General features: G+C 40.5%; 1 protein-coding gene and 1 long non-coding RNA gene across 6 annotated transcripts in view; both read left to right on the plus strand.

Moving 5' to 3' along the window:
* CELF2 (CUGBP Elav-like family member 2) overlaps positions 1 to 12,139 on the plus strand; it is an 836,861-nt gene that overhangs the window by 488,661 nt on the left and 336,061 nt on the right. The window lies entirely within an intron of this gene.
* LOC123591397 lies at positions 3,960 to 5,219 on the plus strand. The gene is made up of 2 exons (XR_006709301.1): positions 3,960 to 4,853; positions 5,099 to 5,219. It is a non-coding gene; the product is annotated as an uncharacterized LOC123591397 (long non-coding RNA).

The following is a 12,139-nucleotide window of genomic DNA, read 5'->3' on the forward strand; positions in this document are numbered from 1 at the left end:
AATTAACGTATCAAGCACTTTCCAGTTTTCCCATTCTTGTTCATGACTACCCCAAGTCTTCCATTTCTAAAATGATTTTGTTTTTGAAGTTACTTTCACTTCTTAGGGCTTCCTAGAGCTTTCGCTAACTTTTTTCTTGTTGAAAATTTTATGGGAATATGCTGCTTCTGTATCGATGCAATTAAATTGTCAAAAAGTACCTTGTCAGGATTATATGCTGAAGACGTGTCCCTGGCCCCAGCAGTTGTGCTGTATGAATGGGGTTATTAACCCTTCACCGACCTGACGGCTGCTTCTTAGCACAGCAGGTTCATGGAGGCACTAGTTTTCTCCAGCTTTTCAGAAGGTAAATGCAGACACACAGGCTTGTACATGATGAAAATATTAAATAAAATGAGTGATCCATTTGAATGTTGTATTTTTAACACTTTTACTGAAATACCACCACACCTTCCCACGTAGCGTTATATACACACGGTGAAATTAACTAAGGGTGTTTGGGGCATGATCTTCATGAGTAGCCTGTACCTGAGTTGACACATCCTCCCTAACCCAACGACTTACTTGGTTGGCCTATATAGCATGGTCCTTCCACCGCACAAGGAAATTCAGTCCGCAATTTTTATTGTCTATAAAGACCCAGTGCTCGGCTAGGTACTCTTGAAGATCCATATTTTTGAATGCAGGGTTTGCATCGTGCCCTCAATGATTTCAAAACCAGGCTCTCAATTTGCATGTAGCTTCTGAGTTCAGTTACTGTGCTCCGTCTGGAGGCCTCATCTATGTGAGTTTGCTGATTTTCTTTAAGACCTCAGAGTTGGGAAGATCACGATAAGGAACAATAACACCTTTGAAGAGCCAATTACCCGACAGGTCCTTGACACCTATTCAATTATTTTATCTTTGCAAAGTGCGGGAAGGTATGCATCATCCCTGCTTTACCGATGGGGGGGAATCGGCTCAGATAAGAAGCTTGCTCAAGGAACCACAGGTTATTGAGTCAGAATTGTATTCTAAGTTCTGTCTCACTTTAAAACCCATCTTCTTTCCAGCACACTTGACATCTGGCCATCAATGTAAAATGAAATAAAGTTTTGATAGCTGCTTAATGTGATCAATGTAGGCGGCCAAATAAAATAAACTAAGAATCTGAAAGAGGTATTTCGCTTTGACTAATATGGCTTATTTAACTGACTCACACTTGTACGTTAAAGGGATAATTGTAAAGTCTCTAAATTACTTTACGTTATGTGGACATAAGCCTGATGCTGTTTTATTCTGACTCTAATTATATTTAATTTCATATTCCTAATAGCTCCTTGTCTAGTGGGTGTCCTGAAGGATAAGGAAAGGTACGTTTTCAGCATGTTTTTCAGTAGTGTATGCTCAGTAGTTCTTAAGAGCAGGACAGCGTGTCCCCCTTTAAAGGCACTTCGTTCAGACAAGTCAGGCTTACAGACACACTAGGGAGTGATTCGCTTACAAAACAATTCTTCTCTCTCAAAGGGGTTCACCACAAAGTTTGCTTAATCAGTAAGACCCTCTAGTATATTTAAAATAGTATTTTAATACATGAATGTGAATGACCCTTCTTTTAAGAAATATTTCTGTTAAATTTTGTGTTAAGTGGGGCTCATCTGTACCTAGAATTGATCAAGTGTTTGCCCTCACGAAGAGCACAGAACACTTCTCCCGTGTGATCTCATTCATTCTTGGAATGATTTTGGAAGCAAACAGGAATAAACGCAGAGATGAAGGAAAACATGTTTGAGTGTGTTCACCCGTTTATTCTAACGACCGACACTACAAACCTCGGGAAATTTAGGAAAGAGATGTAATATAATATGTTGCCCCAACTCCTTCCCCAGCTTCTGAAGAAGGATTTGACTGAGAATTAGGTAAAATTTATTCTCTATATAATACATATGAAGCTGTTTAAACTGTAATTGTGTGCAATTTGAAGGAAATGTTCTTCCAGCGGAGTGAAGATTGACCTACTCAGGAATATTAAAATGTACAGGGGTTCACACTCTTGTGATAGTGTTTTATCATTTTGAAAACTTATTCTTAATAGACCCCCACATTACATTTCAGTAAAGTGGTTTCATTTTCTTTAACAACCATTAATAGCTATTAGCGGTAAAAAAATATATATATAAGGCTTTATATAGATCATTAAAGTACACTTAAGTAATATGTAATTGACAATTAAATCAGCATGGCAATGCATTATCCTAAGTTTGATAGATCTGCCTTTTCTAAAGTACTGAGAAGAAAGGGCCTTTGTAAGACACCCCGCTACAGACTATTCTTGTACTTTAATTGATCACAAAGAATACATTGTCTTCATGTATGTGCTTGGTAATCATCTTTTACAAGTTTCCTTTTGTGAGGATTTTGATGCAGTGTGTGGGAGTTTGGTTCATGCTAGAAACAGTGTTTTGGGTGAGAGTTGGAATTAGCAGCCACCTTTAACCCTTACTCCTGGCTATTATCACAATATAGAAAATAGTTGGAGCTTTCTTTCCAGTCTGAAAGCCCAGAGTCACCATTCTCTCTGTCCCTCTCCTTTCCTTCACCTCTCCAAAGACATGAATGTGTAGTCATGAGGCCGGGTCTCCGTGCTGCCTGTGTGCTCCGTGCACACCGGTGATGCGAGCCCCTGTACCTGGGCAGCCAACGGGCATTGACCTGATCCGCTCAAACCATAGAGGAAGCATGCAGGCTGTGTTTGTTTGGGCAATCTGGAATCTCCCAACACCCTCCCCCACCCCCGGCCCGAGGAAATGTGTGGACTTACCATCTAGAAATTCTGGTTAACATAGTTTCTACATTGAGGTCGAAATATAGAAGCATAACAGTATTGGAGAGGGGGTTTTTATCATTCATATATTTTTTTTTTGCCCCAGATGGAACTTCTAAAAATTTCAAAGAGCATTGATTAATCCCCACTTTTCTTCATTTCCCTGTACCTGTAATAACAAAGGAATTTATTTAGTGTAAATCTTAAAAAAAAATGAAGAATATATTTGCTGTATTTCAAACTATGAAAAAGGAAATGAAAAAATTAAAAAGATTAATTTCCATCTAATTTGCTAGACTCTGAGATAGGTCAAAGTATCAATAGAGTATTTTTACCCTCTAAAATCTTACAAAGATATTTTATAATCTGAACATAGTCAAGTTTAATGTGAGTATGATTAATCTCGTAAAGATTTCTCTGTTTTACTGCATCTTCCTACTCTTATTTAATTTATGATTTTTATGGGGTTTTAGGTGAGAAAAATGTATCACTTTAAAAGTAGAAAAAGCATGGGGCACCTGGGTGGCTCAGTCGGTTGAGCGTCCGACTTCGGCTCAGGTCATGATCTCGTGGTGTGTGAATTCGAGCCCCGCACCGGGCTCTGTGTTGGCAGCTCAGAACCTGGAGCCTGCTTTAGATTCTGTGTCTCCCCCTCTCTCTGCCCCTCCCCCGCTCATGCTCTGTCTCTCCCTCTCTCTCTCTCTCTATCAAAAATAAATAAACATTAAAAAAAAATTTTTTTTTAAGTAGAAAAAGCATGATGGGCAATTTTTAAGTAGTTATAAAAATATTGAGATTACTTAGATATTGATACCCGATTAGTGGAAATTAAAATTTTAATTGACCTAGGAAGGAGAAAGGGGTCTTGTATAAACAGACTGTGTTTCTTTATGCTGTAGTATGGTCCCGTGCACATGATTTTTTAAAAATTAAATTGAATGGGGGCGCCTGGGTGGTGCAGTCGGTTAAGCGTCCGACTTCAGCCAGGTCACGATCTCGCGGTCCGTGAGTTCGAGCCCCGCGTCAGGCTCTGGGCTGATGGCTCAGAGCCTGGAGCCTGTTTCCGATTCTGTGTCTCCCTCTCTCTCTGCCCCTCCCCCGTTCATGCTCTGTCTCTCTCTGTCCCAAAAATAAATAAACGTTGAAAAAAAAAAATTAAATTGAATGAACGAATTCAAGGAGTTTACACCACACTTAACATGACCAGGGCACAGTTGTGATGGGTGATTCAGCTGATGGCTCCAAGCCTACCGCACTGCAATGTGGCCAGACTGGCTGGAACGTGTGTGATGAGTTAGCAGTCAGAACGCAGTCTCATGCATCCCTAATGCTATATATAATGGGTACATCTGAACTTATTAAAGAGGGGCACTGCACCCACACAAGGTCCCCTGCCGTGAGGACTTTTGGCAGCAGTAGGAAGGCACAAATCCGAGGGGTAACTGATGAAAATGACAAGAGAATGCTGTAGAAGTGTATAAATTGTGTTTATGGGAAGAAGCAAAAAGTCGCTGATTTTCTGAAGGTCAGCCATGGACAGACTTCTTGGCAATGATGATCTTTAATATTTTAATCCCGCCATCTCAATTTGATTCTACGACTTGAAACAGGCTTCATGGTGTTAACTAAAGAAATTAAGATTGGCAAGGTTATTGAGACTTGATTGCAAAAACCAGGCAGCAAGGTGGCTAGAAACTTTAACGTATCTGGTCAGTCAGCAGTGAAAAATGATAACCCATCTTTGAAGATTTTGTTTTTTATTCCTGGTAATGCACCAAACCTTGCTAATTCAAAACAGTCTTTCCTAAAATTGGAGAATTTCCCAAATGTAAACTATATTTGTAAATATTAACTAAGGCATACTTACACTACTTAGTTGAATAAAGTATGTTAAATGAAAAATAATGTCACAACAGGGCAAATTCAATGTTTTCTCTAAACTTTAAAATATCATTTACTTTTTAAAATTTTGCTCAAAATCAATTACATATTTTGGGGGGTCTCTGGTTAGAATGGTGTTTTGACTTCTGGCCCCTGACATAATTCAAAGGTAGAATACTTTATTTTTTTTTTTTAAAAAAAATTTTTAACGTTTGTTTATTTTTGAGACAGAGAGAGACAAAGCATGAACAGGGGAGGGGCAGAGAGAGAGGGAGACACAGAATCGGAAATAGGCTCCAGGCTCTGAGCCATCAACCCAGAGCCCGACACGGGGCTCGAACTCACGGACCGCGAGATCGTGACCTGAGCTGAAGTCGGACGCTCAACCGACTGAGCCACCCAGGCGCCCCAAAGGTAGAATACTTTAAAAGAATAATCCTCCACAACCAATTATGGTTTGTGCCAAGAATAAAAAGATGTTTTTGTTTTAGAAAATCTGTTAATATATAATACATCACCTTTGCAGATAAATGAGGGAAAAAAATGATCTTGAAAGACACACAATAAAATTAAACCCTAATTCCTAAGCGGGAAAAAACTCTTAGAAAACCAGAAATGCAAAGGAACTTTTAAAACTTAATAAAAGACAGGTGTTTAAAAAAACTTTTTTTTTACATTTATTTATTTTTGGGAGACAGAGTGAGACAAAGTGAGAGTGGGGGAGGGGCAGAGAGAGAGGAAGACACAGGATCAGAAGCAGGCTCCACGCTCTGAGCTGTCAGCACAGAGCCCGACGAGGGGCTGGAACCCACAGACCGTGAGATCATGACCTGAGCCGAAGTTGGACGCTCAACTGACTGAGCCACCCAGGCGCCCCAAAGATAGGTGTTTTAAAGCAATCATTGGATGAGAAATGAGCAAGATTGCAAATTATCTTCATTCATTAAATGATGTTCTAGAAGCCGTGGTCAGAGAATAACACACGGAACTGAAATACGGATATGCTAATTAGAAACAAAGATGAAAAATTTATCATTTGCACATGACATGAATATAAACATGAAAACCTCTAATAGTGTAAGGATAGTATAATAAAAAATGTTTTAAATCCACAGCTGTACTAAAAGTCAGTAGTAATGGTTAGGTAAACTACTTGAAGAAAACATTAAGTGCTCCCTGAGAGAGAAAATAAATGAAGATTTTAGTAAATTTAGGGTTCATCCATATTCCTAGGTGGAAAGAGCAAGTATTATAAAGATGTTAAATTTCCCCAAATATATCTAAGTTTTCTATTCAAATACCAATCAAAATCTCAGTAGAAAATTTTTGAATGGGCAATGTTCTCAACTTCAACTTGAAGTTCCCTTTGTACAGAAAGAGTACTAATGAGGGTACTTGCCATCCTAGATGATATAAAACACAGCTCCCAAGTTTTACTACTTAAATCAATGAGGTACCAACAAAAGAAATGACAGAGAAATTCAGTAGCACTGACTCTAATACATCAACATACTCATCATACCCTAAAAATGCTGGGAAAAGAATGGATCACGTGATCAGGGATACCGGCAAAACCACCTGTATGTGAAAGACAGAAAATTCAGGTTGAAGCTTACTTTCCAAAATAATTCTAGATGAACCAGATAGTAAGAATAAAAATCAACAAAACACAAAGTCACAGATTAATCTTTTAGGATGGACAAGACCTTTGCTATAAAAAATTAAGGGGAGTTATGGAATATTTAGCTGTCTAAAATACTAAAATTTGGTACCAGAAAAAGAAATTAAGTAAAATAATGATCTGGGGAAAGTTTATAAATTTACAAATCCTTTTTTTTTTTTTAATTTGAAAGAGAGAGAGTGCATGCATGAACGGGGGAGAGGGGCAGAGGGAAAGAATCTTAAGCAGGCTCCCCCTCAGTCTGCCAAGCCGTCTGTGGGGCTCGATCCCACAACCCTGGGACCATGACCCTGAGCCAAAATCAAGAGTCAGAGAGCCTCAGCCAACTTAGCTATCCAGGCACCCCAATCCTTTTTAAAAAAGAATTAAAATAGAGAAATTTTGTAGAACCGGTGCAACTTAATTAAAAAAATCACCAGTTTATGACGAAGGCACATGAACTGACCAATCATAAAAGAAGACAAATGACCATAAATATCAGGGTAAATATTTATCTTCAAATAAATAAAATATTTATATTTATATTTATATTTATATTTATATATATATTTTTAATTTTTTTTTCAACGTTTATTTATTTTTTGGGACAGAGAGAGACAGAGCATGAACGGGGGAGGGGCAGAGAGAGAGGGAGACACAGAATCGGAAACAGGCTCCAGGCTCCGAGCCATCAGCACAGAGCCCAAGGCGGGGCTCGAACTCCCGGACCGCGAGATCGTGACCTGGCTGAAGTCGGACGCTCAACCGACTGCGCCACCCAGGCGCCCCTATATTTATATTAAATAAAACAGTGACATAACACATCTCCCTCTTCATGTTTGCAAATTTAAGATTAAATAGTGGTGTGTTTGAGAGAATGCCGAGTCTGAGTGCCCTTGTCCTGTTGCAAATTCACAGAGCAATTTGGTGATAGATGTGAAGACTTAACACAGTTGTCTTCTCTCAGAAGAAAATCAGAAAGGCTCACATTCACATTTAAGAATTCTCATTTCAGGGGAGCATAGGTGACTCAGTCCATTGAGAGCCCGACTCTGATTTTGGCTCAGGTCATGATCCCAGGGTTGTGGAATCCAGCTCCCATGTAGGGCTCCACGCTGGACAGCGCAGAGCCTGCTTCAGATTCTGTTCTTCCCTCTTCCTCTGCCCCCCCCCCCCAACCCCCACACGCGTGTACGCTCTCTAAATTAAAAAAAAAAAAAAAGAGTTCTCATTTCAGTGTTATAAATGAAAGTAAAAACAGAGAAACGCCATAAATATCTAGCCTTAGGGAAGTAGTTGGAATTATGTGACATCAGTAAAATGAAATAACGTGCATCCTTGGGCCACATTTTTAAAAATCATTACTTGTTCATATTGTGAAAACAACAGGAATAAAATTAGTATGATCAATACAACCCCAATTTTAGGTGGAAAGACTAAAATTGAAAATGACTGAAAGGAAATATACCAAAAGATAGACAAATTATTTTTTCTAGTCAGATTTAGGTGACGATAATTTTTATCCTTTATACTTATATGTATCTCTGAACAACACTGTGAACGTGAATTGCTTTTATAATCATTAAAATAGTAAATGTTATTTTTGAAAGAATCACCTTGTATGTCCAAATTATCACTAAATCTGAGTTAATGACATCTAAATTAAGAACATTTTAATAGTAAAGCTTGAATAGTATAGTATTATATGCACAGTGGGAATTCAGTATATTATATTGATAAGTTTCATTTATAGCAAGATGCTAAATATAGGCTTAAAAAGGAAATTATTTTCCAGAGATTTCAGGATAAGTAATTGTTGCAAAACAGGTCGTGTTTCAGCCTGAAACAACCTGGCAGCAGGATTCAGTAGAGTGCTTATAATCACATCAACTGGCACACTTTTCTAGGTATGTCAACACAGTTTGGGTATCATGGGGGGCAGTTTGTGTTCCCCATAGCTTTGTAAAATCTTAACGGCTTCGCAGATAGTCTGACAAAAAGACTACATTTATAGAAATGGGAGAAAATGCATTCAGGTACTTATAGCATCTTTTTGAGGTGTGTGTGTGCATGTGTTTGTGTGTGTGCGTGCGTGTGGTTTTGGTGTGGTGTGTGTGCCTGTGTTTTCCAATGAAGTATTCCTTTTGAAGTTCAGAGCTTAGGCAGAGAAAGCATGAGTTTGGTGGGTATAACTTTCAAATGCTTAAAACAGCAACTTTAATCTCAAGTTATGATTGACATCAAGCAAAATGCAGACTCTCTTTGTTCTGTGTGTGTGTATGTGTGTGTGTGTGTGTGTGTGTGTGTGTGTGTTGTTTAATGTAAGGAAAAGGTTTGAAAAGTTCAACTGTAGACACTAATGAATTTGCATCCTTCAAGATGTGTCTCATAAGGAGCAACTCTAATGACAGGCCCATGACACATGCTCTAAGGGAATGTGACAACAGTCCCAGTTGGGAGGCCTGCTGTTGCAGAGACCTGCTTTCAGCTCCCAAACTCTGCCCTGGGGAGAGCAGGATGTGTAGCCCTCTGGTAACCAGGCTGAGAGCCTCAGATATGGCATCACACAGGCCTTTCAACAATGACAAAAATGATCCGTGGGTCAAGGTGGCCATAAACCGCCCACATCAGATTATATCATTACACAGAGACGAGGTTACCTGAAGGAAGAGTAGGAAAGCTTTACCTTATGGTAATTTTGTTTTCTTGATGTTTTTGGAAAAGGTTCAGGCTTTTTGTTTCTTTTGTCAACTTCCCTAATAGTATATAAGTGGCTATAGACGGGCACCGCCGCTTTGATTGAGTGCTGACCCCAAAGATTTATGAAAGTTTACAGCAGAAAAAAAAAAGCTCTTCGAAGATGACTCAAGTCACATGGAACCTCTGTGGCCTTTTGAATCTTTGATCATCTCAAAATAAAAGGCAGATAACTTTTGATCACATAATTGTGCATGGACCATATTATGCTTACATTGGCTTCTAGACTCAGCTCCCTCATTTCCATTTTACACACCTCTGTTAGTTTCTACTTCCTAACGCCCCTGTCCATGCCTCTCTCCATTATGGTCCTTTGATCATTTGGTCATTTGTTTATTTATTTGAGTATGCAACAGGCATTTATTGAGCACCAACCATGTATCAGGCATCTTAGCATCAGAGATCAGGAAATTATCATCATGGTCCCTAATTTCAAGGAGCCAACACTCTAATTGGGGCACAGGAAAGGAAACTAATTCACTAGGCAATTGCTGCAATAAAGCTGCCTATAAATGATTACACAGTACAGTGGATTGCAACAATACACATTTACTCTTACACTAAAGAATCTGCAGGTCAACTGTAGTTTGGCAGATCTAGGTTGGGAGCTGTCTTCTCAGCTTTAAGTCAGCTGTGTTTGGCTCCAGACTGTGGGTTGGGCTCAGATCTTCTTCATGTGTGCTTATTCTGAGGCCCAGGTGGAAGGGACAGTAGATTCTCCAGGGCATGCTTTTCTCAGGCAGGTCACAGAGTAAAGACCCAAACTAAGCCACGCGAGCACATTTAATATAACGCCTACTAACATTTTAACAGCTGAAGCAAGTTACATTGTTAAGCCCAGTGTCAATGGAGTAGGGAAATCTGTTCCACCCACTCTAGTGCATTTACAGGCAACATGGTAGAGGAAGGGCATGAATAATTGGCAAGATAAGAATCTACCACACAAATGATGACAATCAGGTATGATACACAGTACAAGAGAAGTATAGTCAAGGTTTTGAGGAGGTACAGAGAAATACCATAGAGGAGGGGCATGTCAATCACAGTTGAACCAGGAAAGCAAAGGCAGTAGGATAGATAGATAGGTGATGTATAGATGGATGAATAGATGAATGGAAGATACAGAGAGAGAGAGAGACATACATACATACATACATACATACATACATAGTTGTTACAGGGCTTTAACTCTACACAGCATGGGAAAGCAGTGTCTATAAGGTTTTTCTGCATCTGATGATGGAACTTGACATTCACGGCCAAACAGTCAAAAAGGGGAAATGGATGCAGAGTAGGGGAGATCAAGGACAGACTGGAACCCCCAAACACTGAATGTTTGCATGCAAGGATGGACTGAGACATGCGTCTGTTCTCGTTGCCTCTGCCTTGGGGACCTGGATGATAGAGGTAAACACGCACCTGGCCCGGAAGTCAGAGAAGCCCAGGGAGGATCTGGGGAAGGCAGAGTGGGCTTGGCTGCTGCTTCATACCAACGAGGCAAGTCAGTACAGCAGCAATAATGTGTGCAAGCTACAGAATGACTGTTTCTTCCCTTCTGTCCTTCACATCTCCCAAGAATCTTCCTGTAGCTCACCCTAACCAGAAACATTAAAAGTAGAAGAAGGAGAAGGAGAAGGAAAAGGAGGAGAAGGAAGAGGAGGAGGAAGGAAATTGAAAACTGGGGAAATGTAGTTCAGCATAGCCCAGTGGACACATGACAGGGCCACCACAAGGGAAACCTAATCCAACTATCAGAAAGAGTAAATTAGAAAGTACTTTCAGTGAAGGTGATATTTGAACTAAATCTTTAAGGAGGAGCGGGAGTTAACCAGGAAGGAGGAATGTCCATTTAGGCAGGTACAAAGCATGAGAAAGGTAGGCTCAAGAATATGGAAGTCCTGGTGTGGGAAGCAGCATAGCCAAAGCCACCAAGAACACATCATAGTCAAAGTTGGGTTTAACTTATTACAGCAAAGGAGAATGCACACCAGGAGTATGACGGGGCATCTTAGGGAAAGAGTTGGAAGAGGCTTACTATAGAAAACAGGGCTTGTGCACATGCTGAGGAAGTCTAAAGATGTGAGAGTCAGTTCCCATTAGCTGTTTTTTTTTTTTTTTTTTTTTCAACGTTTATTTATTTTTGGGACAGAGAGAGACAGAGCATGAACGGGGGAGGGGCAGAGAGAGAGGGAGACACAGAATCGGAAACAGGCTCCAGGCTCTGAGCCATCAGCCCAGAGCCCGACGCGGGGCTCGAACTCACGGACCGCGAGATCTTGACCTGGCTGAAGTCGGACGCTTAACCGACTGCGCCACCCAGGCGCCCCCCCATTAGCTGTTTTTAAGAAGTATTGGGCTATTGTGATGGACTGAACCATTCTCCACTCCCCAAATCCATATCCTGAAGTCCTAACCCCCAGAATGTCAGGATGTGCCTGTATTTGAAGGTAGGGCTTTTAAGTAGGTAACGAAGGTTAACAAGACCCTAAGGGTTAGGTCCTATAGAACTGGTGTCATTCTAAGGAGAGGAAGAGACCCCAGGGATGTATGTGCACAGAGGAGAGGCCATGTGAGGACACAGAGCTACAAGCTGAGGAGAGAGTTGTCTGGAGAAACCAAACCTTCCAACACCTTGATCTTGGACTTCCAGCTTCCAGATCTGTTGCTTAAGCCCCCCGCCCAGTCTGTGTTCTTTTGTTACAGCAGCTCCCGCAGACTCATACAGGTATCCTGGTAGCTTTTGTCTAGAAAGCAGGAGAACTAAAGCAGAGCTAGAGTCACCACTGGCAAAGAAGCAGTTGGGAGAAGGGGATGTGTCATTATTTTTGTGTTTGCAGCGCCTTTGTCTCTCTCCTGTTGCACATGGTCTCAAAGTCTGGTTATTTTTATATTCTGCGAGAGTTGTTTGTGTTTAGTTGGGAACATCATGGCCTACCTGTCAGCTACCAGCTGCCGAAGCTGTTTTTCGCCTTCTCGTTGGCATCTGCCGAGAGCGGTCTCACTCACTGATCCAGAAATTACACTGAGTCTCCAGTGCT

The sequence above is a fragment of the Leopardus geoffroyi genome, chromosome B4 (genome assembly GCF_018350155.1).
Source record: "Leopardus geoffroyi isolate Oge1 chromosome B4, O.geoffroyi_Oge1_pat1.0, whole genome shotgun sequence".
Classification (NCBI taxonomy): domain Eukaryota; kingdom Metazoa; phylum Chordata; class Mammalia; order Carnivora; family Felidae; genus Leopardus; species Leopardus geoffroyi.